Consider the following 25,944-nt stretch of genomic DNA (forward strand, 5'->3'; position numbering starts at 1 on the left):
GAATTAAAAATAGATTGACTTGGCCTTTGATAATTCTGTATTTGTTTAGAGTCTTTCTGCTAAGAGACTCCAAATGCTTTATAGATAATGACACTTACCTTCTTATTATTATTTATTGATTTTAGAGAGAGAGAGAAAGAGAGAAACATCCATTTGTTGTTTGACTTATTTCTGCATTCATTGGTTGATTCTTGTATGTGACCTTACCGGGGCTCAAACCCACAACCTTGGTGCAATGGGACAATGCTTTAACTAACTGAGCTACCTGGCCAGGGCCACTAATATTTATCTTGGGCATGACTACTCCGTTTGTGTCAAAACTGAACTAAGTAATACTTTGATTTTATGTGTGAATTATTTTTTGCCTCATTAAGACTATTTTTTCTTTACTCTTCTGGTTTTCTGTCTGTAAAAGTAAGTTTTTTTGAGGACAGGAACCATTATCTATTTTTGTATCCAGGACCTGACATGGTTCACACACCTCGTAAGCACTATAAATGGTCCAGGGTTAGATGAGAAAAAAATTTTCTATAAGATATTTATTTAGTAGTGCGTTTAAGCATGATAAACTAGAAATAAGTTTGCAGAGTGGTTCTATATAAATTTTATCAATAAATGCATTTTAGTTCAGTCCTAAGAACAAATCTGCACCTTCTTACCTCCCCACCCCAACATCTTTTCTTCCAGACATAATTTGAAGTCGGCAATAAATTCCAATTCATAATGCTAATCTCTAGTGTTATATCCTGTCTGCCTCATTCACTAGCTTTCCAACAATAATCTGAAGTAGTCAGCATGTAGTAATCAGGAAACCTTTACTGGCGTGCTTCCAAGCCCCAGTCATCTTTTATGAGCCTTAACACCATTAAATCATATCGACTTAGGCTCAACCACATGAATGAAAATTCCACGATACTTTAAGCCACTATAGGCAGGTCCACAGTTTATAAAGAGGCTGTATTTTCAAGTCTGTTTTCACAAGAGTGTCTGCAATTTGGAGAACACTTTCACAGGTTCCCAAATCAGCCCACCAAATCCTTTTGTAAACTTCATTTAAAAGTAGCTGAATCATAATGCTAATAGTTCTATTTAAAGTCATCAAGTCTGGGGTGTGGTACAAAAATCGGGGAGTAGTGATGGGATTGTCAGTGAGGAATGAACCTATAGCCCTGAGTGCCTGAGGAGACCAGCATAGCAAAGCCTCCAGTCTGCAAATCCTGTCCAGCACACATGGGGCATAGACATAACACTGCTTCTAAGTCACATATACCTTCACTGACCCTATGGCAGGATGAAGGAAGAGTAGTGCTTTACCTACTTCTAGGTTTATAGCTTTTTTTGGACATTCTTGCCAACTTTTTCTGGAAAGGGCCAGTCAATATTTTAGGCTTTGCAGGCAGCCATACAGTCTCTGTCATGAGTATTTGAATCTGCTGTTGTAGTGTGGAAACAGCCATTGATGATATACAAACAAATGAGCATGACTGTGTTATAATTAAACTTTATTAACAAATACTGATATTTGAATTTTAAATAATTTTCATATATCACAAGTAGTCTTTTTAAAAAAACTTCCCCCTCAACCATTAAAAAGTGTAGAAACATTCGTAGCTGTGCTGTACAATAACAGACAGAAGGCTAGACCTGGCCCATGGGCCATAGATTGTCCACCTTACTTTAAAACAACCTCTGTTTAACTTCAAATTTGCTAAAATCTCTTTCTGCCTCCCATCGCATCTTCCTCATGTGTATTGTACTTCTATTTGCCTCTAAATTCCCTTTATAGCCTCCTTCACAGGACAAGCCTACACCAAAGTGTCCCAGGATCTGATGGGCAGGGGACCTGAATAGACTTTTCTTCAAAGAAGACACAGAGATGGTGAATGGACATATGAAAAAGTACTCATGGGGACATAAGAAATACCCAAACCAGCAGAGAATTTTTATGAATTTGAGTCAAACAGAGGATATGCCTGGAAACAAGAGCTCAACAAATTGTTGAGCACTTATATGTATTTGGAATTAAGGAGGGAATGTAAGGAAGATTACCTGGAGGTAGGAGAAAGCAAGGCAGGGATTGGATTACAGGATAGTTAAATTATGCCTTCTCTTGAGGGTGGTTATTTCCAAGGTGTGTTAACCAAGATGAATAGAAACAAGGCACAGGGCTTGCTTAAGACAAAGATAAACCTTTTACTAAAAAGTTCTACGCCTTGGGAGAGACTACCCAGCATGAACTGCCCAATTAGGAATTTATGATCTGATCACCCTGTGAGGTTACTTTCCACAGAACCTCTTTTTTCATCAGCAACACAATGGAATATTACTTAGCCGAAAGAAATAATGAAACCTTGCCATTTGTGACAACATGGATAAAACTAGAAGTTATTACGCTAAGTGAAATATGCCAGGCAGAGAAAGACAAATACCATATGATTTCACTTATATGTAGAATCTAAAAACGAAACAAAACAAAACAAGTGAACAATTAAAATAAAACAGAAACAGACTTACAGATACAGAAAACAAACTGAAGTTGGCAGAAGGGAGGGAGGTTGGGAGGTGTGTGAACAGGTGAAGAAGAATGAGGTACAAATCTCCAGTTATATTAAAAAATATAACTTTGTATGGTAATAGGTGGCTACTAAACTTGTGATCACAATGTAAGGAATATAAATGTCAAATCACTATGTTGTACACCTGAAACTAATATAGTATTGTATGTCAACTATGCTTTAATAAAAAAATTATCTGATTTCTCCTTGGAAACTTCTCAACCCATTAAACTCATTTAATTTGATATTTAATGAAGAAAAAAAAGTAAAACTAAAAGCAACAGAAGAAAATCTCATTAGATATTTTAAAACAATTATTCACTTTCAAATAATAATTTATGAATTTTTTAATATATTTTTCTGATTAGCAAAGTAGTTTCACTTTCATTACTATTTTGATTTTGATAGAAATTCTTAAATTTAAGTAGAGATTTGATTACATGTGGATTATAACAATTTTCCAAACCTAGTTTTATTTCAATTTACTAAACAGGACATTATAGTCTCATTTCATCTCTTCATTGCACGGTTACAAATTAATTTTAATTGGGTTTAAAATAGGTATTCATAAGCTGGAAGTTGTGATGCCCTTAAGAAGCCAAAAAAACCCACAAAAACAAAACAAAAAACAAAAAAACAACCAGAAGTGGTCCCGGCTTTTGTGAAACACTCCCATTTACTCCTCTGAATTATTTATACTCTAGTCTATTTGGATATCATTTCTGTATTATTCGGCCCTCATCAAATGTTGGTTGAATATTAATAGAGGAAAGAGACCAAGAGTTTTAAGATGCTGGGGAGAAAAACAGATACTAAATGTAGGTGGTTGCCACTGAACTAAAATCAAAAGGCTCATTGACTGCGATATGCAAAGTTTTTATTTGGGAAGAAAGGTGGATTCAATAGTACAGGGATAAAGCATTAATTTTAGAGAGAATCCAGTTGAATTTGTATTTTTTTGGGCCCCTTCAGATATCAGCATGGATTTATTAGTCAAGTTAATGTGATGTCCCAAGCTGAGAGTTTAGATAGGATAAAGAAAGGGAGAGCAGGACAACAGCTGAGGGGAGAAACAGCAGGCAAGAGCAAGGTTGGAGGAAGAAAAATTGCTGAAAATAATTTCCCACTGGGTAAATTTGTCGAATGAGGGTAAAAACATTCTAAACTCCAGAATCTTTGGGTCTTTGAAACTTGGAAATGAAACCTTACTTTCTTTCTTTTTTTGAAAATGAATTCTAGTAAGGTAATAATGGTTTTGAAAACATTTGTTGTGATATGAGATGCCTTTTAAAAACTTAGGGGGAGCCCGGCCAGGCGTGGCTCAACCTTTGAGCATCGACCTAGGATCCAGGAGATCACGGTTCGATTCCCGGTCAGGGCACGTGCTCGGGTTGTGGGTCTGATCCCCAGTTAGGGGCGTGCAGGAGGCAGCCGATCAATGATGACTCTCTCATCATCGATGTTTCAACTCTCTCTCCATCTCCCTTCCTCTCTCTGAAATCAATAAAGACATATTAAATAAATAAATAAATAAATAATAAATAAATAAATAAATAAATAAATAAATAAATAAAAACTTGGGGGGAGGAAGCAGTTGAGGTCTTGCTTTCCAGCATGATCAGTTTAAACTGAATTTATTTAAACCAGTTTCACTTAAATTCATAAAAATTCAAAAATAAACAATAACCAAAAAAAAAAAACAACAAAAAATGGGCAAAATCTTGAAACAAATTTTGATTAGTTTAACTTTAGCATGTCAGTTTAACTTTAAATTTTGCCTTGGGTCTCCTTTGAGTTGACTTCTCAAAAGCAAAATCTATTTTGTGTCATGTTGGGTTACACACTGTGCTAACACTATTTTAAAAGAATCCAGAGCCTGAATGAAATGAGAACTGTAATGGGATCTAGGGCATTATCAGGAACATTTGAATAGCTTTTCTTCAGCAGACTTGCCACATAGTTTAAATAAATTCCTGCAGGAGGTATGGCATAATCTTTCTGGTTAAGTGCACTATATCCAGTTAAGTACTCTCCGCTGATATATATTTTTAAAAAAATAAATAGAAGCAGTGAGGGCAGATTCCAGCAGTGGCCGACATGGCCCACTTTTGAATTCCTGGCAACCGAAGATTGTGTGATAAGCATCTTCAGGCCCAAGTTACAAATTCAAAGGTTTTTTTCAATGAGGGTGGAAAACAGGCACAGGGGTTTATCTTCTATCAGATGGCACAGCTACTATCTTCAGGGCCAGGGGAGTCAATGGAGATTAAGAGAAAGGAAGGTATTTAGATAAAGAAGAGTTTATCAGAACAGGAGTCTTACCATTGGACATTCAATCTAGCTTTTAAAAATCCAAAAAGAACCAGTTTAATCTGCCTTTCCCAGGATTACTAAGTGGTCTGTTGAGAGGCTATTGCAATATGCTGTAGGTCAAGATCACAAGGAAAACTTTGAAATTAATTCATTAAGATAATAAAATTTCATTTGATCAATATCTTCTTTGTTCCCTCTTTAAATTCTTATTTCTGGTTTTTATTTTCATGGTGGTTGTTTCTCTTGTAATATAACTCTACATAGGGTTTTGAACACTGACACTCATTTTCAGTCACAATTTTTTTTTAAAAAGTGAATATATAAGGAGTATTATAAAAAAACACACCCTGTAGATCTCCTATATCTAAAAACACAGATCATTTAGTATATTTTTTGGCTCTTCCTTTTCCTTAACAATGAACTATTATGACATGATAACTGGTATAATTATGTCAGCTTTATTTTATTTTTATCACATTGCTTCATATATCTAAATAGTGTTCATATTTTAATTTTTTAAATTACCTTGTAATCCAGAAAAAGAAAATAATATAGTCTGTTAAAAATGTTTCTGGTTTCAGGTTCAGTTTTTACAAAAATTAACAAGTAAGTAAAACTAACAGTAAAGATAATTCTGTATGTTATATTATTAAGGAGTCTGTATAACCCGACACTATCATAGAAAATACTCTTTTTTCCTTTGTAAGGAAGTTACTCCAAAGCACAAGATATGGTACAATTATGCTATTGTTTTGATTAATATTCTTGACTTTCGTGGTAATTAACTCAGATTGTAAGTTCTAAGAGTATACAAAGAAAACATAGGAAGGTACAACTCATCACAGATCTTTAATTTGTCAACAACTATAAGTAGGCCACTGGAGACAAATTATAATGGGCCTTCATCTCACCTTTTTCAAAAAATTGTGTTTGGCAGGCTGCTCTGGCCCTTACACAGGCTGCCGACTCTTTTTCTTAATGACCAACTACTTATCCCACAGCGGTGTTTGCTCGCTGTGCCTCTCAGGCAGCCGGCTGGTATCTTCTAACTATCACTGTGAGGTCGTACATATTTATTAGGTTGAGAGGATAGTCTCATATAAAAACTAATTATTTACATTTGTTGCATGGAGGGAAGGAATATAGAGACATTTCATGGCAACTAGTAGAGTGAGCTTTCTGAAGTCTTCATTTTTAAGTCTTTTCTGACTATCCAGTAGTGACGATTCCTCCAGGGACGTGGGGAAGCCACCTCCTCCTTCCTGTGCATGTAGACCAGCAAATAGCAAAATAGCAAGTTCTACAGGCAAAGTGCTGTTCTGCCCATTTTACTTAAATTAATTATTTAATCTTTCCAACAACACTGAGGCAAGTGTTCTATTAACAGGGAGGAAAATAAGGTATAGAGAGGTTAAGTAACTTGATCAAGATTACAGCTAACAATAGTGGGGCCATGTTCTCTCAACCATGCTTTTCTGCCACATGTCCAGCACCTTACAGGCCAGGCCAGGCCAGGCCAGGAATACACAACACAGCATGCTGTTTTTGCGTATTAAGTAAGAGAGTATTAATAAAAGATTAACACCATCTTGAAATGGAAAAGTGGACAATAAATGCGTTTGAGGCAGTCAGTACTTGTGCTTTTCTCTTGCATTATAGCTTTTACTGGCACCATATGGAATCTCATTATATCACCTTCAAAAAATTTCCCTGAAAATATGTCTTTATGGGAGTATTATGATGACCTTATACTTGGAAACTTGCACACTTAGGATACTATGTAGCTCTGCAATTCCTTAAGCCATGTTAGAAATTCCTTTGAGAAGGGGGATCACTGGTTTTAAGGTCACTTCAAAAGCAGCCATCTGTCAAATCTTTGGATATGAGAGAATATGAGTCAGTTATCTACAGCAGGGAGGGCAGATGGGGAGAGAGAGGAATCTGGAGCTGGAGGCCCCAAGGGGGCTAATGGAGGCTGGAAAGAAGTTCTGTGTAACTGGTAGATTAGGACACCGGAGCATGCAATGTTGTGAAGTGAAAAGGGCATGAAATTCAGAGCCAGGAGGCCTGGATCTGATAGCTGGTGCTACAAATGCTAACTAGTGTGATTTATTTAACCTCTCAAATTTCTGGATTTCTTTAAGGCTCTTGGTATTAAGTAAGAAAAGAGATGTAAATATGCTCTCTGAACTATTACTTGTTAAATACATTTGAATTAATTAAAAGAAATGGACAGTGGGCACTAAATCACTAACAACCTGAGTCTGAAGCTCTGATGTGGCACAACAGTGATGTCCTAGTCAGTGGTCAAGTCTATGATAATTAATCCAGACCTGCGGAAGAGTTGGAATCTTAGATCTCAAGGACATCTGTGAGCACTTATCAGAACTGTGGATACCAGGTAGAGTTTAGGCAGAAAGCCCTAGTTTTAAATATGGAAGGAAAACTTTGGTATTTAAATGGAAAGAAACAACACCAGTACCCAGATCCTGGGCCATAATATTATCTGAGAGAACAGCAGGGAGTCCTTAAGTCTGTGTCCCAAGATTTGGGCTAACATGCCTTCAATCCTTTTGACTATTAGGTAGAGTTGAGTCTGAAGATAGTGCTCTGACCACGGGATATAAGGGCTGCCAATTCTGGGAACCTGATAATAGTCTCCCAAACTAATGGGCCACACATGATTCTTGGATTACAGAAATGGAGACAGCTTCAAGGGGGTGGAAAGTGAGGACTCAAAGGTGACTTTGTGGTTTTTCAGCCAGAGTGGCTGGAGCCACAGATATCTCATTTACAAAGGTTGCAAGGTGGAGCCAAAGGTGAGAAAGAAAGGAGATGGGAGGAGAGTAATATTCTGGAAAGGCAGGATCATCGTTGGACAGTCATGAGATCATGTTGATATTGTAGACCTAGAACTCAGAAGGATAATTAGGACCAGAGGTGTGAGTTTGAGAAACTGTTCATGGATAGTTGCTTCCAAGCCTTTGGAAAATGTTTGGTTTCCTGGGACTGCCGTGACAAAGTATCACACAAACTGGGTGGCTTAAACAGCATAAACTTATTATCTCACAGTTATGGAGGCTAGAAGTCTGAAACCAAGATCTCAGCACCATTGCTTCCTTCTGAGGGGCTTAAAGGGAGAGCCTGTGACATTCCTCTCTTCCAGCTTCTGGTAGCCCCAAGGTGTCTTTGTAGATTACATTCGTGTTTGTATCTCTGTCCAAATTTCTCCCTTTTATAAGGACATAGTCGTATTGGATTGAGATCTGCTTGAATGACCTCATCTTAACTTGACCACCTGCAAAGACCCTATTTTCAAACCAGACCACATTCGCAGGCAGTGGGGAGAAAGGTGTAACAGCAGAGAGGTGCTGCTTCCCGGAGAGTGAAGACAGCGGGCGGGCTGAAGTGAGGCCCTTGGAGCTGGAAGCCTGAAGGAAGACACAGGAGGCCGAGGGAGGGGAGGGAGCTGCCTCAGGGGAGCAGGAGAAGAACCGAGGAAAGCAGTGGCCAAGGGAAGGAGCTTCGCAGAGAAAAGGGCATGATTTGAAACGACAGAGAAAAAGTTAGGCAGAGGAGTGGCGAGTGAGGAAAGGTAACGGATTTGGTAAGAGGAGGCTTCTGATGCCCATTATAAGAGGTGTCCACGACATGGGATTTCTGCAACAAAACCCAAGGCTGTGTCTTAGTCTGTTCAGGCTGCTGTAACAAAGCACCATGGCCTACGTGGCTTATAAACAACAGAAATTTATTTCTCAAGTTCTGGAGGCTAAATGTTGAGACCAGTCTGCATGATTGGGGAAGAACCCTCTTCTAGGCTGATGGCCGGCCACATTCTCATCTCCTCGCCTGGAGGAGAGAGGAGAGGAGATGCCCGCTCTCTCATAACTCTTAGGAGGGCATCGATCTGACTCATACACGCTCCACCCTCATTATCTCATCTAATCCCAATCGGCTCCCAAAGGCCCCACCTTTCAATGTCAGCACTCTGACCAGCAGAGCTGCGGCATGAGCTTCGCGGGGGACACAGACATTCAGTCCATAACAGACTCAGATCCAAGCTCCGTCATTACCACAGTATGTTGGTGCGTTACTAAGCCCTCTGTGTCTCAGTCTCCGTACCTGTAAATGGGGATAATAATAACAGCCCCCACCTCACAGAGTTGTTATGAAGACTTAAAAAGTTGTGCTTCAAATACCACCATGTTACCTCGGTTTATCAAAAGATGCTACTAACAGAGTGAAAAGGCAGCTCAAGGAACGGAAGAAAATATTTGTAAATCATATATCTGATAAATGCCTGACATAGCGAATATATAAAGAACTCCTACAACTCACTGAATTGATTAAATGACTTATTAAGTGACTCAGTTAAAAAATGTACAAAGAGCTTGAACAGACATTTCCTCAAAGAAGACATATGAACGGCCAATAAGCACATAGGAAGATATTCAACATGGCCAAGTCAAAACTGCAGTGAGAAACCACTTCATACCAAGTAAGATAGCTATTACTAAAAAGAAGAAACAAACACGTGTCGGCGAGGATGTGGAGAAACTGGAATCCTTGAACACTGCTGGTGGGAATGGAACATGGGAAGCTGCTGTGGAAAATGGTATGCAGAATATTCAGAAAACTAAAAATAGAATTACCATATGATCTAGCAATTCCCCTGTGGGCTATTTACCCAAAAGAAGGGAAAGCAAGGACTTGAACGGGTATTGGTACACCCATGTTCAGTGCAGCATTGTTTACAATAGCCTGAAAGTGGAGACAACCCAAGTGCCCCTCACAGATGACTGAATAAGCAAAATGCGGTCTGTACCTGCAATGGAATATGCTCAGTCTTACGAAAGAAGGGGATTCTGACGCATGATGCAAGATGAATAAATCTTGAAAACATTATGCTAAATGAAATAGGCCAGACACCAAAGAACAAATGCTGTATGACTCCACTTACGTAAGGTACCTAGATTAGGCAAATTCATAGAGACAGAAAGCAGATTCATGGTTGCCAGGGGGTGGGTTTGGGGTGGGTGACTGGAAGAGACATTATTTTTGGGGGGGTACAGAGTTTCAGTTGGTGAAGAGGAAAACGTTCCGGAGATGGATGTGGTGATGGTTGCACAGCAATAAGAATGTGCTTACTGCCACAGAACTGTACACTTTAAAGTGATTCAAGATACTTATTTCATGTTATGTTTATTTTATCACAAGAAAAAATATTCTGAACTAAAAGGCAAAACAGTGCCGTGTAAGCGTTACTATGACCTATGTAAGGTAGATGACAGAGGGTGGCGGAATAAATGGGAGGCAAGGGAAGGAAAGTACTGAGTGAATCTGCCACTCGGCGAAGTGTTCTGGGAATGAGCACAGGAGCCTGTGTGAAGGGGCAGGAGGCCTGGGGAGCTTCTGCTCTTTCAAGCACACAGGGGGTAGGGCTTGTTCATGGGCGGATGAGAAAAAGTGAAGGCATGAAAGAGCTGGACAGATGGAATGAGAGCAAGTGGGGGGGACTTGGTGAAAGGGAGGAGGGGTGTGCTTATACAGATATATTAGACTTTTACAGTCTATTACCTTTTAAAGAATCTGAGGATTGTTTTGGAAACTTCCATTTCTTGTCCCTTTATTTTATGGGGAGCAAGTATTAAAATACACTTAAGAAATAAACCCAAACATTATTTAACCCATTTGTCGTTTCCCAAAAGAGAGAAGAGTTTCACACTAAGGCTATATTGGACCAAGGGAATTTTTTTTCTTCTCTTAGGTGGCATACTCACAATACTAACTGCAATAAATTTGGATGATGACTTGCTTAATTTAGGGAATAATTCTACTGGTTTATGTAAGGTGCAGCTGGTAGCTTCCTTAATATTGGCTTTGGGATTAAATGGCATAGATTTTACTCATCAATTGCATCTAAATGAATAGCATTAAAGGTCCTAAAACTCTAAAATCAAATATATTCCAAGTTATATGCAAATTTGTGTTTAGATTGAGAAATACTCCTGGCCCAAAAGAGAAATGTAATAACAGTTATCATATGTAACTATCCTGAAAAGTTAAGCCTTTGACAGGGTTATTCTGAAACTAAATCTGAAGAATTAAACTAACCAAATGGGGAAAAGAAAGGAAAGCTCTAGGGCTTTAATTATTTGTGTACTGTCATCATTTTGCTAAAATATCTTTAATTGGAGAGTTAAGATATTTTCACCTTCTTAGTCAACTCAAGTAAAATAAGTACAGCTCTGTTTTTCAGTAATTTCAGTCTTATGTTTACTGAACTGTGTCTTAAGGTTAAATCCTTCAATTAATTTTCAGAACCTTTCACAGTTGTTGAAATATGGTAAAACAATGTTAAGCTCTCTTATTTTTAGATATAAGGGGTCATTACGTGTCCAAATGTTAATTCAGGCAAAACAAATTTTATTAGTAAATTCACAATAAAAAAACCCACTTTACATTGATATGCTTAAAAATTAATTTCTACAAAATATATAATTTCATGCTCCTTTCATTTAAGAGGATGATAAGTACTTTATTCTCACTCTATGTTCCTAGGATTAAGATCCTGGATGATCCTGCCAGACTTAAAGTCCTATCTTGGTATGAAAAGAAATTCAGATTTTCAGATGAGATTAGTAATCAGACTTATATTTTCTTTATATAATATTGTAGTAATTTCTATAATGGGTCCTAAAGATATTAGATCCTAATCTCTAGAACTTTTCCCTTATCTTGTTTGGAAAAAGCGTCTTTGTAGGTGTGATTATGTGAACATTTTTGAGATGGGGAGATTATCCTAGATTACCTGTTTGCGCCCTAAATGCCATCACATGTATCTTTATAGAAGAAATGCAGGTGACAAAAACACAGAGGAGAAGGGCTTGTGAAAACAGAGGCAGATTATTGTGAAGGGGCCACAAGCCAAAGAATGACTGCAGTCACCAGAGCCTGGTACAGGCAAGAATTTCCCCTTAGAGCATCCAGAGGGATTGCAGCCCTGCCGACACCTTGATTTCGGCCCAGGGATGATGGCTTTGGACTTCTGCCCTCTAAAACTGTAAGAAAATAAATTTCTGTTGTTTTAAGCTACCAAGTTGTGGTAATTTGTTACAGCAGGTACAGGAATCTAAAACAAATTTACACTGACAAATTTTCACACAATCACTTTAATATTGAAGGAAATTCTGATGCTTTCACACAAAAACCTGGAAAGGAATAAGCAATGAGTTGAACTCCAAGAATTTCATAGTTAGGGAGACATAAAGAACTAAAACAATGTTGTTTACATGAAAATGAATAGAAATGGTTTCAATTGTATAAAATACTTCATTAGCTTGTATAATGTCTTTGTAAGGCTAAAAACAAATTTCTTGAATGTCAGACAAACACTAATTGAGTATTTTAATCTTTCTTCCCATTAATTGCTTTAAAAATTAGTTTCCAAATTATAAAAATAGCATAATCACATTAAATAACGGCTGCAAAATAAAAGGAGCGAACTCCTTTACAGCATCCTCAGTGCAACTATTAGCATCACTTTGTTATCATCACTTACATTCACTTTCTTTTAAAAATGGTAGTAGTCATTCAGCGCCTACACATTTGTATATTGATTTTTTTTCTACTTAGTACGTATGCAGCTTTTGCTATTGTTACTTAGTCTTCATAACTATTATTTTAAAAGATAGCTTAAATTGCTGTTGAGTGGGTACACTATAACTCAAGAATTATCTTGTCACAAATATTCAGACTACCTTCTATTTTTAAAGGAATTATAGATGTCATATTTTAAAAATACCCTTATTTAACATTAAAGAAATTGAGACCTATACACTAGGCTTTCTTAATCTCAGCATTATTGATATTTTTGGATGAATAATTCTTTGTTGTTGGGGGCTGTCTTGCGCACTGTAGAATGTTTAGCAGTATCTCTTGGTTTCTACCCCACCTGATGCCAGTAGCTTCCCTCTCACAACCAAAAACGTTTCCATACATTGCCAAATGTCACCTGGCAGGCAAAGCAGCCCCTTGTAATAAGCATTGCCATAAAAAGATAAGTTCACATTCAATCATGGGACAATCCAATATTAAAATCCAAGTTCAGTGATTTTTATTCCACCTTCAATGGTCTTACATTACCACTTCCCTGTGGCAGATAGGATTTTGGAATTTGGAAGCTGCTAAAAATGTTTAGTCATATATATGTGAAGTCTTAGTGTGCTGTGATTTATTATCTAGAAAGTGCTTCATGAAAGGATTCCAGCTGATTGATTTTGTGACTTCTCTATTGTTTCTCTGAATCAGGCAAGTGTATTCACGTACAAGTGGTGTCACTGAAAAGGCCCAATTAATTTCAGCTAGAAAGGTCACTGCTTCAAACTAGTAGTGCTTTAACCAGTTGCAATAAACATGCCTATCAATTCATATCACCCACATGCCAACATTTAGAGGACTCATATTTGGTTTCATTTCCCATCCAACAATATTCAGCAGTGACCCAAAGTGCTAACTGCTAGCTGCATCTGAAGATGAAGAGGGCACAGAAACATCAGACATACAATAGGGACATGATACAAGCAGCAGCACAAGTCACTAACTAAAAGTAGAACAGTCTGTTTCCTTGTCTACCAAGTAACTGAGAAATTTTGTTTAATTATGCAGTTTTCCATTTCCACTCAAAGAAACATGCTCCTACTTAAGTGTTTGGGTTGAACTGTGTCTCCCAAAAAGATGCATTGAAGTTCAAGCCTTGGGGACCTGTGGCATTATTTTAAAATACTAGACTATTTTGACAGATGTAATCAAGTGAAGGTGAGGTCATTAGGGTGGACCCTAATCCTTTATGGCTGGTGTCCTTATAAAAGGAGAAGAGACAGAGGCATCCAAGGAAAGCACCATGTGAAAATTCAGGCACTGGTTGGACTGAAAACAAGCCAAGAACCATCAAGGATCATCAGCAGCACCAGAAGAGAAGAGCATGGAACAGATTCTCTTCTAGAGTCTTCAGAGAGAGGATGGCCTTGCCACCACCTTGATTTCAGACTTCTAGCCTCCAGAACTTTATCTGTTGTTCAGAGCTACCCAGTTTGTGGTACTTTATTATGTATCCCCAGGAATATAATATATTAAGTATGGAAAAACAGTAAATATTTGCTGATTGAAAAATTTAAATGAAGCTTCTATTAGGCTCTTCAAAAGATCATTTTAGACAAGTCCTCCTTCCTTCCTTCCTTCCTTCCTTCCTTCCTTCCTTCCTTCCTTCCTTCCTTCCTTCCTTCCTTCCTTCCTCTTTTTCTCTGTTTCTTTCTTTTTAAACTCCTCTATTCTTCATATAGTCTCCTTCCTATTATTTGAGTGGCCAGTTCCCCAGTGTTAATTTCCTTTGCTTTTATCAAATGACAAGATCCTTTTTAAACTGAACCCCTTTCAAGAGGAAGGACAGATGTGGAAAGCACCATGTGAAAATTCAGGCGGGGGCTGTGCTCAAAATCAAGGTAAAGGTGGCACTGGGAGATGGAGAACTTTTTCCGCTTTGTATGATTATGGAGCATTGGGATGCCTGTGAGAGAGAAAGACTTCACCTAAAAGCTCAACAGAATGGAACCTCAGAATGGATTGTGTCATAGTTGGGTATCTGTGTTAATTGGGGCCCTCTGAGAAGAAGACATCAAGCTAAGATTGGATGTGCAAGAAATATATGTGAAAAATGCTCGACATGGATAAAGAAGGAGAAGGACCGGGAGAAGGCAAGGAGAGTCTTCAGGTCGCAGTGCTAATGCGACGCCCGTGAAGAAGACAGATAAGGAAGGAAGTTTGGAAAGGAAGAGTCTCAGGCTTCAGCATAGTTCCAAAACATGTCTGGCCAGGTCAATGGGAAATCTTGCACCAAAACTGCCCATCAAAAGAGTCCCACATCCCAGGAATGGGCTCGCACTAGCACCCTCCCCATGCTGAGTCACTGGCTAGGAGCATTCGCAGGAAGTGTAGCCTGAGATCCAGTGTGGGGTAGATCCAGAGCGGCAGCACCCGGGCCATCAGTCAACCATGCTCCCAGCAACAGAAAATCAGAGCAGTGTATTTTCGTGGCCATGACTATTCAAAACCGGGACAAATTTGGGTGTTGCCAGAAGTTCACAAGGGGGCTAGAATTTTTGAGTAATAAGGCAGCTTTAGTCTAATTCACGTCTTAGTCCCTAAAATGTTAAGCTCTGTTTGGCGAAGGCTAGTCAGTGGCAGTGTTCTTGCTTGCTTGCCTGGTGGTTCCAGGTTCCTGACCATGGCTCCCAGCTGTGCTTCTTGCCAGTAGCTTGTCCTAGGCATCTCCCACTGAGAAGGGTTCTTTGTGGTGTCTGGTCCTTGGCGAGCCCCAAGTTGTGCCACAGAATGCCTAAGGGTGGCAGTCCCTGACTGCAGCAGCTCCAGCTATTGTCTCCCAGCTTCAGGAGTGGTTTGACCCTGGTAGTGATTCCTGGTGCCCACCACCATTCCTTTGCTCACATAGTTCCCCTGCCCAGGCCAGTTTCTTCTCTGCCCATTCAAATGCTGCCCAAACTTCAGAGTTTAACTTAATTCCACTAAGCACTTCTTTTCCAGAATTAGGGTGGGTGTGGGGTAGAAGGGGTCAATGGGGACAAAAGGGGACATCTGTAATACTTTCAACAATAAAGATAAATTAAAAAAACACACCCACATTGTATAACCCATCCATCATTCAATCAGTATTTCTTTGTTTATTAACTTTTCATGTGGAGTCTATTTTATTTCTCTAATAATAGGCATGACAGAATCTTAAATGTATGAACCATTATAAGCAAATTTCTGGAGGGACACAATTTTTTAGAAAAATATTAACACTGTTGATATTATTCAATAATCTCCAATGAATGCCTGCAATGACAATGGGTCCAGTCACCCAGTAACAATTCCTGTCTCCCTAGCAGCTGATCCACGTTTCCAGAAACTGATGATTCACTGTGAGTTGATATTACAGTATTCTGGAGGCTAAAATGTATTCCAAATTATTTCGTTGTCAAAATAATTTTGCAAATACTAGATTAAAAATTACATATTTTTCCTCTGCAATGTATTTCAGAGCTTTTATTTAATGTTCTTTAGCATTGTGGATTTTAAGAAGTTAAAGAATAGAGCATTTACCAAATTTCTTTGACTACAGAGCCTTTTCTTTTCTTTTTCATAAAGCATCTTGAGGGACTGGAAATATATATTTTTGGAAATACTGAATTAAATATCTAATGTTCCAAGAGGTGATTTTTATTTTGATGGGAAATTCTAGAAGACCAAAAAGACTTTATGCCCTAAAAGAATGACGCTCTCACGGTGGAATTTCAGGCATTGAGAAAGTCAGGAAAGCTATGAAGAGGAGGAGAAGCTATTTTGGCATGGTCTGATGTATCCTGCCTGATAACACTGACCGTTCCAGTGACCTCATGGAAGTTCACAGTAAGAGCTCCCGCTGTGCAGCATGCTGCTGTGAGGTGGATTCTAACTGAACTGTCCTGTTATTCACAGCCTTCATGTTATCACTTGTCCCCCTCCCCTATTCCGAGCTGAGCTCCTTTCCTGTGAAACTTCTTGTTGAGCCCAGAAGAGCAGTGAGAAATTGCATGATTCCTCCATTCTCAGAAATGATATCCTTAGTTTTTAGCCAAGTCAGGACACACCAAGGTTATCAAATCGACAAATATCCATTGAGCAACCCAAATGTGCAAAGTCCTATGCTTTATGTTTGTCTAAGGCTGTAGTTTTCCCTGTTTCTTGGGGGCAATGGAGATTAATGGAACAGACTTAACTTGGTCGTTCAATTATTTAATGTTTAACCAAATGTCATGGTCTTATTTCAAATGCAAGTAGAAAGCAAAGCAAGATCTTTGTTAAGGTCTCCACTAAAACTATTGTCTTTTTAAGTTATAACTGTGTCAAGATCTGTCCACATAGCTTTCTGCTTCAGAAGATTGCTGTGTAGCCCATTATTAAAAACTCCCTTCAAAGATATGGGACACACTTGCGGAACATACACCCTGAACTATTAGGCTGTGATCATTAGCTTTTTATAGATTACCCCCAATCATTAAATGTTAGCAAGTGTGGCTGATACATTTGTTTTAAATAATCAATATTAAATAAATTTCATGGATGTTTTTCTGATAAGAATATGTTATTCTCATCCCAACTTCTCTTTTGAAGGCAACATTATTCTTACTATTAATGTAATTTCCTTTCCCAGGACTCAATAATGCTATATAGAGAATATTTCACCAATATTGCTTTGTTGTAAATTTTTCCAGATACAGGGCAGATGCAATTATCAATATTTAATGACAAAGAGAAGGGAAATAATCAAGATTTCTTTTTCTATACATTCATAATAGCCAGACTTACTAATTGGCCATGGCAAAAGAAGTTATCCTTTCTGGTGTTTTTTCTCATTGGGGTAGTATGTTGATTACTGTGCTGAGACTGGGCTCATCACCCTGTGGCATTTTACTTTTTAATTTACTTTGGGTATCTTGGCCCAGGCATGTCTTGGGGCAGGAGACCTGTGAAGTGGAGGTTGCTGTGTAGGCAGCTAGAGCAAGGCCAGTGGACAACTGGGGAGGACAACGTGGTTTCAGCTCCCCACCCAGCCCTGGGACTAAGCCTGAGGCCTGTGAAGAAAAAGAAGCCAAAGGAACTGTTTTGATGCAAGGGCTGGTGAGGGGCCAGGAGGCAGGCCCACTGCCTGAGAGCCCCGCGTGGAAAAGGAACAACATATAAGTTGACTATAGGTCCCGGTTTGCCTTGGATAGGCCCAGTTTAGTCTCCTGTCTTGGGGTAACTATTAATTAGAGGCCCCTTTTACTTTCAAAGCTGTTCAAGTTAAGAAAATAAATTATACATTCACCCTCCACGTAGAGTAAGGCAGAAGACAGCTCCTCAGTGAAAGGAAGACACTGCATCTCTGAGGTCAGAGCTGAAGGTAAAACAGAGAGAAATGTTGGCACCCAACAGAGGGCCTAGGCAGTGGTGACCAGTGTCCTCCAAAGGGCTTCTGAGTGACAAGCCTCACTAAGAGGCTGCAGTGCTAAAGAACTGAGGTGAATTGTCTGGGACACATGGGGAGTTGCCTGGAGGATTACTTGAAGTAATGGGGAGAGATTTCTGTTAGGAGGGAATTTTTGTGTGACCTCGCTTGACCTCCAGGCTGGCGGGGCAGGAGTAACGCAATACATGGACTGGCAGCAATTATGTGTGGAAAACGAGAGCACTTAATAATTCAAAGAATTTGTTTGTTTAATGGATTCAGCAACTTTCTGGAATGGGTGCGATTCAATTGCAGTGAATCTTAAGTAGTTTTTCCAAGTTTAATGGATCTAAATAATGCCAAACCCTTTATCAAATAGTAGGGTTCAGCAATTTATCAGTCTGAGTCTTGGTCTTTTGAAATCCCACGGCTCCTGTGTTAGGCAGTCACTCAGAAACTGTCACAGTGATGACAACGTGAGGGTGATGACTAAGTTTGCTTCCAGGTGCGCGGAGCCGCTTTGAAAATAACTAGAGCGCATTTTTGACTGATTAGCTCATGCTCTCACTTTAATATGATCATGTCTGTCTGATTTATTTTTATTGTTATATAACCCCAAACTTTCCCACCATAGGAATGAAAATGGAGAGCTGCCACGGTAGTTATGCATTAGTGGTTCTAGGGGCGGTTTCATATTTGGCCAGTTCTCAGGGAACTGCTTTAAGTTGACTGTACTTCATCATAAAAATGGTTAAAGACAAACTATTATCCTCACTTTTGGTTTTGGTGATTTAACCTTTTTATTAAAAAGGGCCTTTGAATTAGTATCCTGAATAAGTTTTATATTGTATTTTTGTTTCTTGAGTTATTGACTCTAAATATTCTGAATTATTCTATTTTTTAAATAATCTGTTATTTTTATCTTCCTAATGTTTTAGTATGTTTATATTTTCAGTGTTTGGGTATTTTATATTTACATTATTTTTTATTTCATAATGTCCCAAATGGAAGAAGACATTTTTATTATTGATTTTTTCCCATTGTAATCTGAACTTTTTTTTTAAATAAGAAAAGCAAATCAGTGAAAATAGTTTCTTAGTGTTGACTGAAATATTGGGGTGTAGAAATTATCTGACTATTGCATCTTTGCAAAACAATAATGATCTAATTATAAAAGAAATACATACCTCAGAGGTTTGGCTTTTCTTATCTACAGTAACCTGTTCGGCTATGCTACTTAACATATTTTCTTTTACCTTCTCCAGGACCTTCCTCCATGAAATAGCTTCTCTTTCCTGAAATGATCAACTCTTGACCGGCTCCTTCCCTTCTACCTACAAACACCATCAACGCTGCCTTATTCATAAAAACAAACAAACAAAACCCATCACTTTGCCCACAGTCCTGCAACTTCCTTTACTACTAAATATCTTGCAAAACCTATCCTTGCCTACTTTGCTTCAACAACCTTTCTCTTCCTAAATGACTTGCCCAGCTCTCAAATGTCTCAAAGGTCTCCAGGAACCGTCAATTCTCTGATGTCTCTGGGCACCTGGTGACTTAATCACACCCTCCCTTTCCTGAAACTCGGTTGCTCTCCTCTGACTGTTATGGTCATAATCACTGGACCACTTCGAATCATCACTACCGCCCCCAACGTAATATGATATGGTCATCCAGACTCTAGCTCATCCCTTTGGAAAAATAATAATTCAGTTATGCTAACATTTAACATCAGGGCATAATAAAAATGGCATAGGGTTTTCTGCTTTTGAACACTTTCATGATCAAAGTTCCTGATAGCTAAGGTGGCCTCAGTGAGGCTTCTAGCTTTGCAGCTAGCTGGGTACCCTGGGCCCAAGTCCCTAATGTGTCACAGGGCACAACTTTCAGTGATTCAGTGGCAGAACTGGCACAGAACTACAGGGAGGTGGTGTAATTTTAATCATCCCCTGAGCATTCTTATATGTTATTAAGAAGAGAGACACTGAGGTTTAACGAAACTTCTCTGGCTGATGTCAGCTGAGTCATAAGGCGGCAGTATCTTCTTAGAAACATTTTCAAATTGATCTACAGGTTAAGAGCTACTTTTTCTTAATACTCCCAATCCTTTGCATGTTGTCTGGCGTCGGCAGCCCCTGCACTCACTCGCTCTGCTGTGCTTCAGGACTTATTTCAGCACAGTTTATCCTGCCTCTCCTCTTCGCAGATGGTTATTTACATTGCTTCACATCATATTTATGCAACAAGCATTTATTGAATGCCGACTATGGGTGAGGTCCTGTACTGGTTACTGAGTATATAAAGATTAATAAGATACAACCTTTGTTCGAGCATGTCTTCCATTAGAGGAGACAGACACACAATAAAATATTCATAACATACTTGAAGTGACACTTTTGTCTGCACAGTGAATGTGCCTTTGAAAATCAACTGTTCCATTATGCCATGCTTTCTTCATAGGACTCTGAGACTGGCCCAAGGAAAGGAACATGAGCCTGAAAATTCCAGTCAGGGTCCCTTCATGAAATTTGATATATGATTACCAGGAAAGACAAGAATTCTCCTTTTGGAACACAAATTTGGAACTACTCCCATGTAGAGAGGGCTAGCAACAGAGGGAACTATAGGTAACAGACAGAAAGAGACCAGGTCATCGGGACATCATTGGATCACTTATATACAGCGTTCCTACCCTCGCTTCTGTGAACCTCCAAGAGCTTCACAATACAATAACATGATAAGGGGGCTAAGAGATCACACACGGGCATTCTGGTATCACAGCCACCAAGGCCCAACCTCGGGGGATAAGGCTAGGCGCGATGGAGTCAACAAAGTCTTCCTGAAAAAAGTAAGTAGCATTCTTTGGATAGAATCTGAGACTCTCAGAGTGCGATGTCCAGAAGCACCAACACACCAAACTACCTTGCTACACACTCAAACTACACTTATTTTAATCATCAACTGAAATGAAAAACATCATCAGTGAACAATTTGAAATGCTTACTTCAACAGAAATAGTGGAACATGAAGGTTGATGTATCACAGATAGACTTGTTTACTAAGTGTCTAAAACAGATTTGTTCTGGGGTTCTTTGCACCTAGCCAGATCTCTGTAGTCCCACTCATGGCAGGACTTAAAGGTTGCTTTATGCTCCCCTTAGCTTCCAGCTTCTCCACCTCTCGACCTGATTAGAACAAAAGGCTGAATAAGGGAGAAAAACTCTTTCTGCTTAATTGTTCTTTAGTTGAGACATCAGTCTTCTGCCTTTGGATTTGGACTTGCACCACTGGTTCCCATAGTTATCAGACCTTTGGCCTTGCACCAAACTATACCATCAGTTCTCATGGGTCTCCATCTTGCCAACTGCATATCTTGACTTTTCAGTACACAAAACTGCCTTGCAGGCCAGTTTCTTATAAAATTGTAATAAATTTCTTTACCCATAAATATATATATGTATATAATATATATAAAGTACTTTATATATATTATATACATATATACTTTATATATATTATATACATATATATATTTATATATATTTATATATATATATATAACTGGTTCTGTTTCTAGGGAGATCCCAGCATGTGTTGAATAGTTTATTATTATCATAATATGAATCTATTGCATAAGATGAGGTGAAAGACATTCAGTTTAGCTAGTAGAAATGAAGAGAAGTTAAGCTAATAAATTTAGAAATCACTGCCCTGAGGTCAGTCAGAATTTGTGGGGAGAGAGAGAGACAAAATAATAGAATAAATATGCATAACTCTCGTCTGGTTTGCAGTCTTTTAACTATAAGAGTGAGTATAGCCTCGAGACAGTGGGTTTTTGACCAGGTCTACTTCAGGCTTTGTCAAAATTGCTTTCTTTGCACATTCCCCTTTGTTGCTCTGCCAAGAGGATCTCTGCCTTATGGCAATTGCATGAAATGCAAATAAAGTCAATAAGACATCGAGTAAAGAAGAGATTTTCCAGGCATTGTTGACCTGTTGCTTTGGTTGCTGACTTTGGCTGGCGTCTTCGTTGAATAAATAAACTTGGAGTATTGTATCTACATTGTCTTGTCTAGACTCCTGTCTTTGGTGTTTATAAAGAAGTCCTAGAGAATTTCAAAACCCAGGAATTGGGAAAGGTAGAAAGCCATTCTCCTTGTGTCTGCTGCTGGGATTGCTGACTTGTGTAGGGATATACAGAGAGATGAGATCGGAAAAGTCAACAAGGAACTGATTGTGGAGGGTCTTGAATATAAGATTGAGAATTCCAAAAGAAGTGTGTGTGTGTTGCTTTGCATTGGAGGGGTTATATGTAAAATCAGGATTTAATGATAATCACATGAAAAATGAATGACTGGATTAGAGAACAAAAAATCACACAAATTTGCAGGCGCGAGCCACATAATCCTTCAAGATAAGTTTATTATGTATAGAATACTGCGTTGGGGGATTGAGATGTGAAGTGTAAGGAATATCCCATTCAACAATAGCTCTTTCCTACCATGGCACTGATACATAGAACAGCACCTTACATAATTAATGCACTATTAAAGTACCTGAATGTACTCAGAGTAAAGTGGCAAAGACAAACAAATGAGTAAGTACTTTCATTGTCAATACTGTCTTTCCAAAAAGTAAGTGACAAGGAAAAGCAGTTTGAGATGAAATGACAGAGAGTTAGTGCTACCAAATCTCAGGGGGTATAAATGCAGAACAAAGTAAAGTAAGTATAGATAATTGGGGGCTATGGTTTTGCTTTTTTCTTTAATGAGCCTTATAAAAATTTAATATTTTTTCAAAAAATGAAATGATTCCGTTTTAGTTTCCCTTGAGAAATAATGTTTCCATTTAACACTGGATAATAAAACCCGGTTGAGTATGCTTCATGATTTAGCAACTCATGAGGCTGTCGTGGTTGAACTCATGTATTGCCACCTCACTTCTGGTAATTTCTGAGAGTAGAGATATACTTACTGCCTAAATGCTGTTTACTGGCTGTTCCCCTATCAGCAGAGCAGACTGTTTATACGGCAGTCAATATGAGTTCACCGTATCAGCTATTGGCACTTCATGCTTTGCTCTGGAGTCCGAGTATAATTTGGGAGTACGTAGAGAACCCGGGGAGAGCGGACGGATGGCTGCTATGGCACTACTCAAGTCCTTGGTTGGTTCTGCACTGTTGGCTGTGCCACATTCACACTCCTACCCCTTGGGTTCTTGACGTCCTGCTTCCATGCCTGAGAGATGCGAACTAGCAGAGCTTCTCTTTCAGAGGCAGAGAGAGAGGAGGGATTGGTGGGTGGGAGGCAGAGAGGATCTTCTGTAAGGCATATGGACTTGGTTTACTACGAAACTGAAGAAAACGAGTTTTCATCTGGGGGCACAAGGATAACGTTTGCAAAGTCGTGTTGTACCCAGCAGGAGGTGGCAGAGGGAATGATAACAAGAGGCCGAGAGGAGAGGGTAAAGTGTGGGGTAAAGATTTCCAAACTGGGGAACCCATGTGCAATAGGTTGCAAGGCGAGAGAGCAGCAACAACGTCCATAAAGTAAGAGAGGGCGTTTCTGAGATTACAGGGAGATGCAGCCCTGGTGATAACGGCCACTTAGGAGTCGCATCTTGAAAACCGAATCACTGCAGGGACTGCAGAAAACTGTCACGTGATGATGACTACACATCAGAAGGGTGCCTGTCAGCGGGAAGTGCGCTGAATTCATTGTGTCTGAATAGAGTTGGTGGTGAGAGGAGTTAGGAGCAGGTTCCTGTAATGTCTTAACTTAACTTGGACATCAGCAAGGAGGGAGAAGAAATAAATTTTGAACTATAGAAAAAGCATTTTTTATTCTGCACTAGAATTAAATGACTGATGTTGGGCACTGAATTGTAAAAGATTTATTCAGATATAGAGGTAATCAGGCATGCTTCTTACACTGAGGAGAAGTACATTAATAGAAAGGGAAAATAGCAAAGGACATTATTTTCTTCTCTTGGATTATTTAAAAATTAAAAAGAAAGGTTCAATTATGCTACAAATAACAGGTGCTGAATAAGCCAAGGGAAGCACTTTCTATAACGATTTTTACAATAAATCCTTATTTCCACAGTGTTTAAAAGGTTTTGAAGATCTACTGTCAATATTGACAACATAATGAATGTGTCCAAAGGGTGTAATATTTTATTGCCCCAAATTTAAAACCTCAGCCTACATCACTCATAATGTGATGTATTATAATTGTGTTTCAAAGTAATAAATAATTTACAAAATTAATTTGCAAATAAAGAAACAAATGATGCGTAACCAAGTTATTTGTTAATGTGTAAAAAACACTGAATTTGTGGAATTTGCATCTTTGAATTATAAACGTATTTTTTTCTCTCCTCAGTATATTAAAAAGTCAAATTTGTGTTCTACTTTTCTAGATGAATGGGTGGTCAGGATAGGAAATTATAGAAAATTTAAAAATCTTCATTTAGCTTTTCTTCTTACGGAGCATTGTGCCATCTAGAAAAGCCTAAAGACACGTTCTATCATATGAGACATCTTTTGGCTGAAGAAAACCTTCGTGTAGGAGGCAACTCCCCCTGCTGTGATGTCTGGGAACAGGAAAACAGAAGCCTGTGGTTGAGAGATGTTAAAATGTGGAGGTTTTCGTAGAATTAACAGTGCTAAGACTATTTTCTTTTTATATCCAGGACCAGATGAGGAAACACTTTCATTGTCAATATTGCGTTTCTAGAAAGAAAACTGACGCAGTCTTCAATATTTGAATATGCAGCTTTTTCTGTGACTTTCAAGAGTTCTTTAAGTAGACTGTTGCTTTTTATTTTCGACCACCTCGTGCATTTCACTTCTGCTTCAGCTTCAGTCACTTATAACTGCATTAAAACTTTCCACCTGGCTGGCAGAGCTTCAGGATAAAACACATTTTCAAAAGAATATCTGCTTTTGGACACTGAAAAGATTGAATTGTTTCAAAATGTCATCTGCTATTTTCTTGAGCGAGTGCATATATTTTAATGATTTTAAAGAGATATTGTTAATGAACCATATAAATAGTCAAGACAGCCCCTGGAATATGCTAAGAGTAAAAGGACAGAGATAAACAATAGGCTGTAGAGTACAATGCACTCAGCGTCTATGGTATTCAATTGATAAGAATGCTCAGTTTCTAAACAGCAGGCAATGCAGGCATCTGTGTTCTTCAAAAGCTTTAAACATGCGTGCTTGGATAACATCACACTGGGATAACATACAGAAAACATTTTTTTCTTTTGATTTTTCTTTCTAATTATGTCGGGCTGGTTGGTGGATTGAGTCAGCAGAGGGAGCCAGAGTTACCCAGCCGGTGGTCCTGACCTAGGAGCTTCCATCAGGCAAGAAGAAGGGATGAAGCTGCAAAGGCCCCTTGGGTTGCAAGCCAATGGGAATAGGCGCAGTCAGAGTAGCAGAAGTTTTCTGAATCAGATATGGCCACACTTTTTCTAAGCGTTTTGGCATTCTATGATGAAAAGGCTTACCATTTGCAAATAGGATCTTCATGATTTCCCATTGTAAACAGCAAAATGTGCAATTTACACAAATTAGGCATTGCAGAATCTACTTATATTAGTTCTCCTAGGAAATATACTGTGAGTTTGTGGAAACTGTAATTGCCATATTAGTCACTAATGTGCGAGTTAGTGTATTAAAGTAGTAAATTGCTAGATTTTTGTTATAGTTCTCATTGTTTCCTACGTAAGCATTGTTTTTTCTCTTCTGGATGCCTGCATTAGCCTCCTGACAAGTCTCTGTGCTTCTTACTCCCCTATATCAGTTTTCAACATGGGAGCCGGAGTGATCCTTTACAAATATGCCACTCCCTTCAGGGACCTTCCAAAGACTTCCCAACTCAGGGAAAAAGCTGAAGCCTTGCAGAGGCCTTGAAGGTCCTCCAGCCTTTGTTTTTTTGCAGTTGTCTGACTTCATCACTTGCTTCTCTGCCTCTGCTCCAGCCAGATGGCCCCTTGCAGCTTCTTAAACACTCAAGTTCATTCCCACCTTAGAGG

The 25,944-nt window shown here is 38.8% G+C and overlaps 1 pseudogene across 1 annotated transcript in view; it reads left to right on the top strand.

The window, feature by feature from the left end:
* Window positions 1–23,229: 23,229 nt before the first annotated feature.
* Window positions 23,230–25,944, top strand: part of LOC308557935 (eukaryotic translation initiation factor 1A, X-chromosomal pseudogene) — a 34,307-nt pseudogene continuing 31,592 nt past the window's right edge. The window contains exon 1 of the transcript in view: window positions 23,230–23,361. The product of the transcript in view is annotated as a eukaryotic translation initiation factor 1A, X-chromosomal pseudogene (transcript). The remainder of the gene's footprint in view (window positions 23,362–25,944) is intronic.

This window comes from Miniopterus schreibersii, assembly GCF_964146895.1.
Source record: "Miniopterus schreibersii genome assembly, chromosome: 5".
In the NCBI taxonomy this organism is placed as follows: domain Eukaryota; kingdom Metazoa; phylum Chordata; class Mammalia; order Chiroptera; family Miniopteridae; genus Miniopterus; species Miniopterus schreibersii.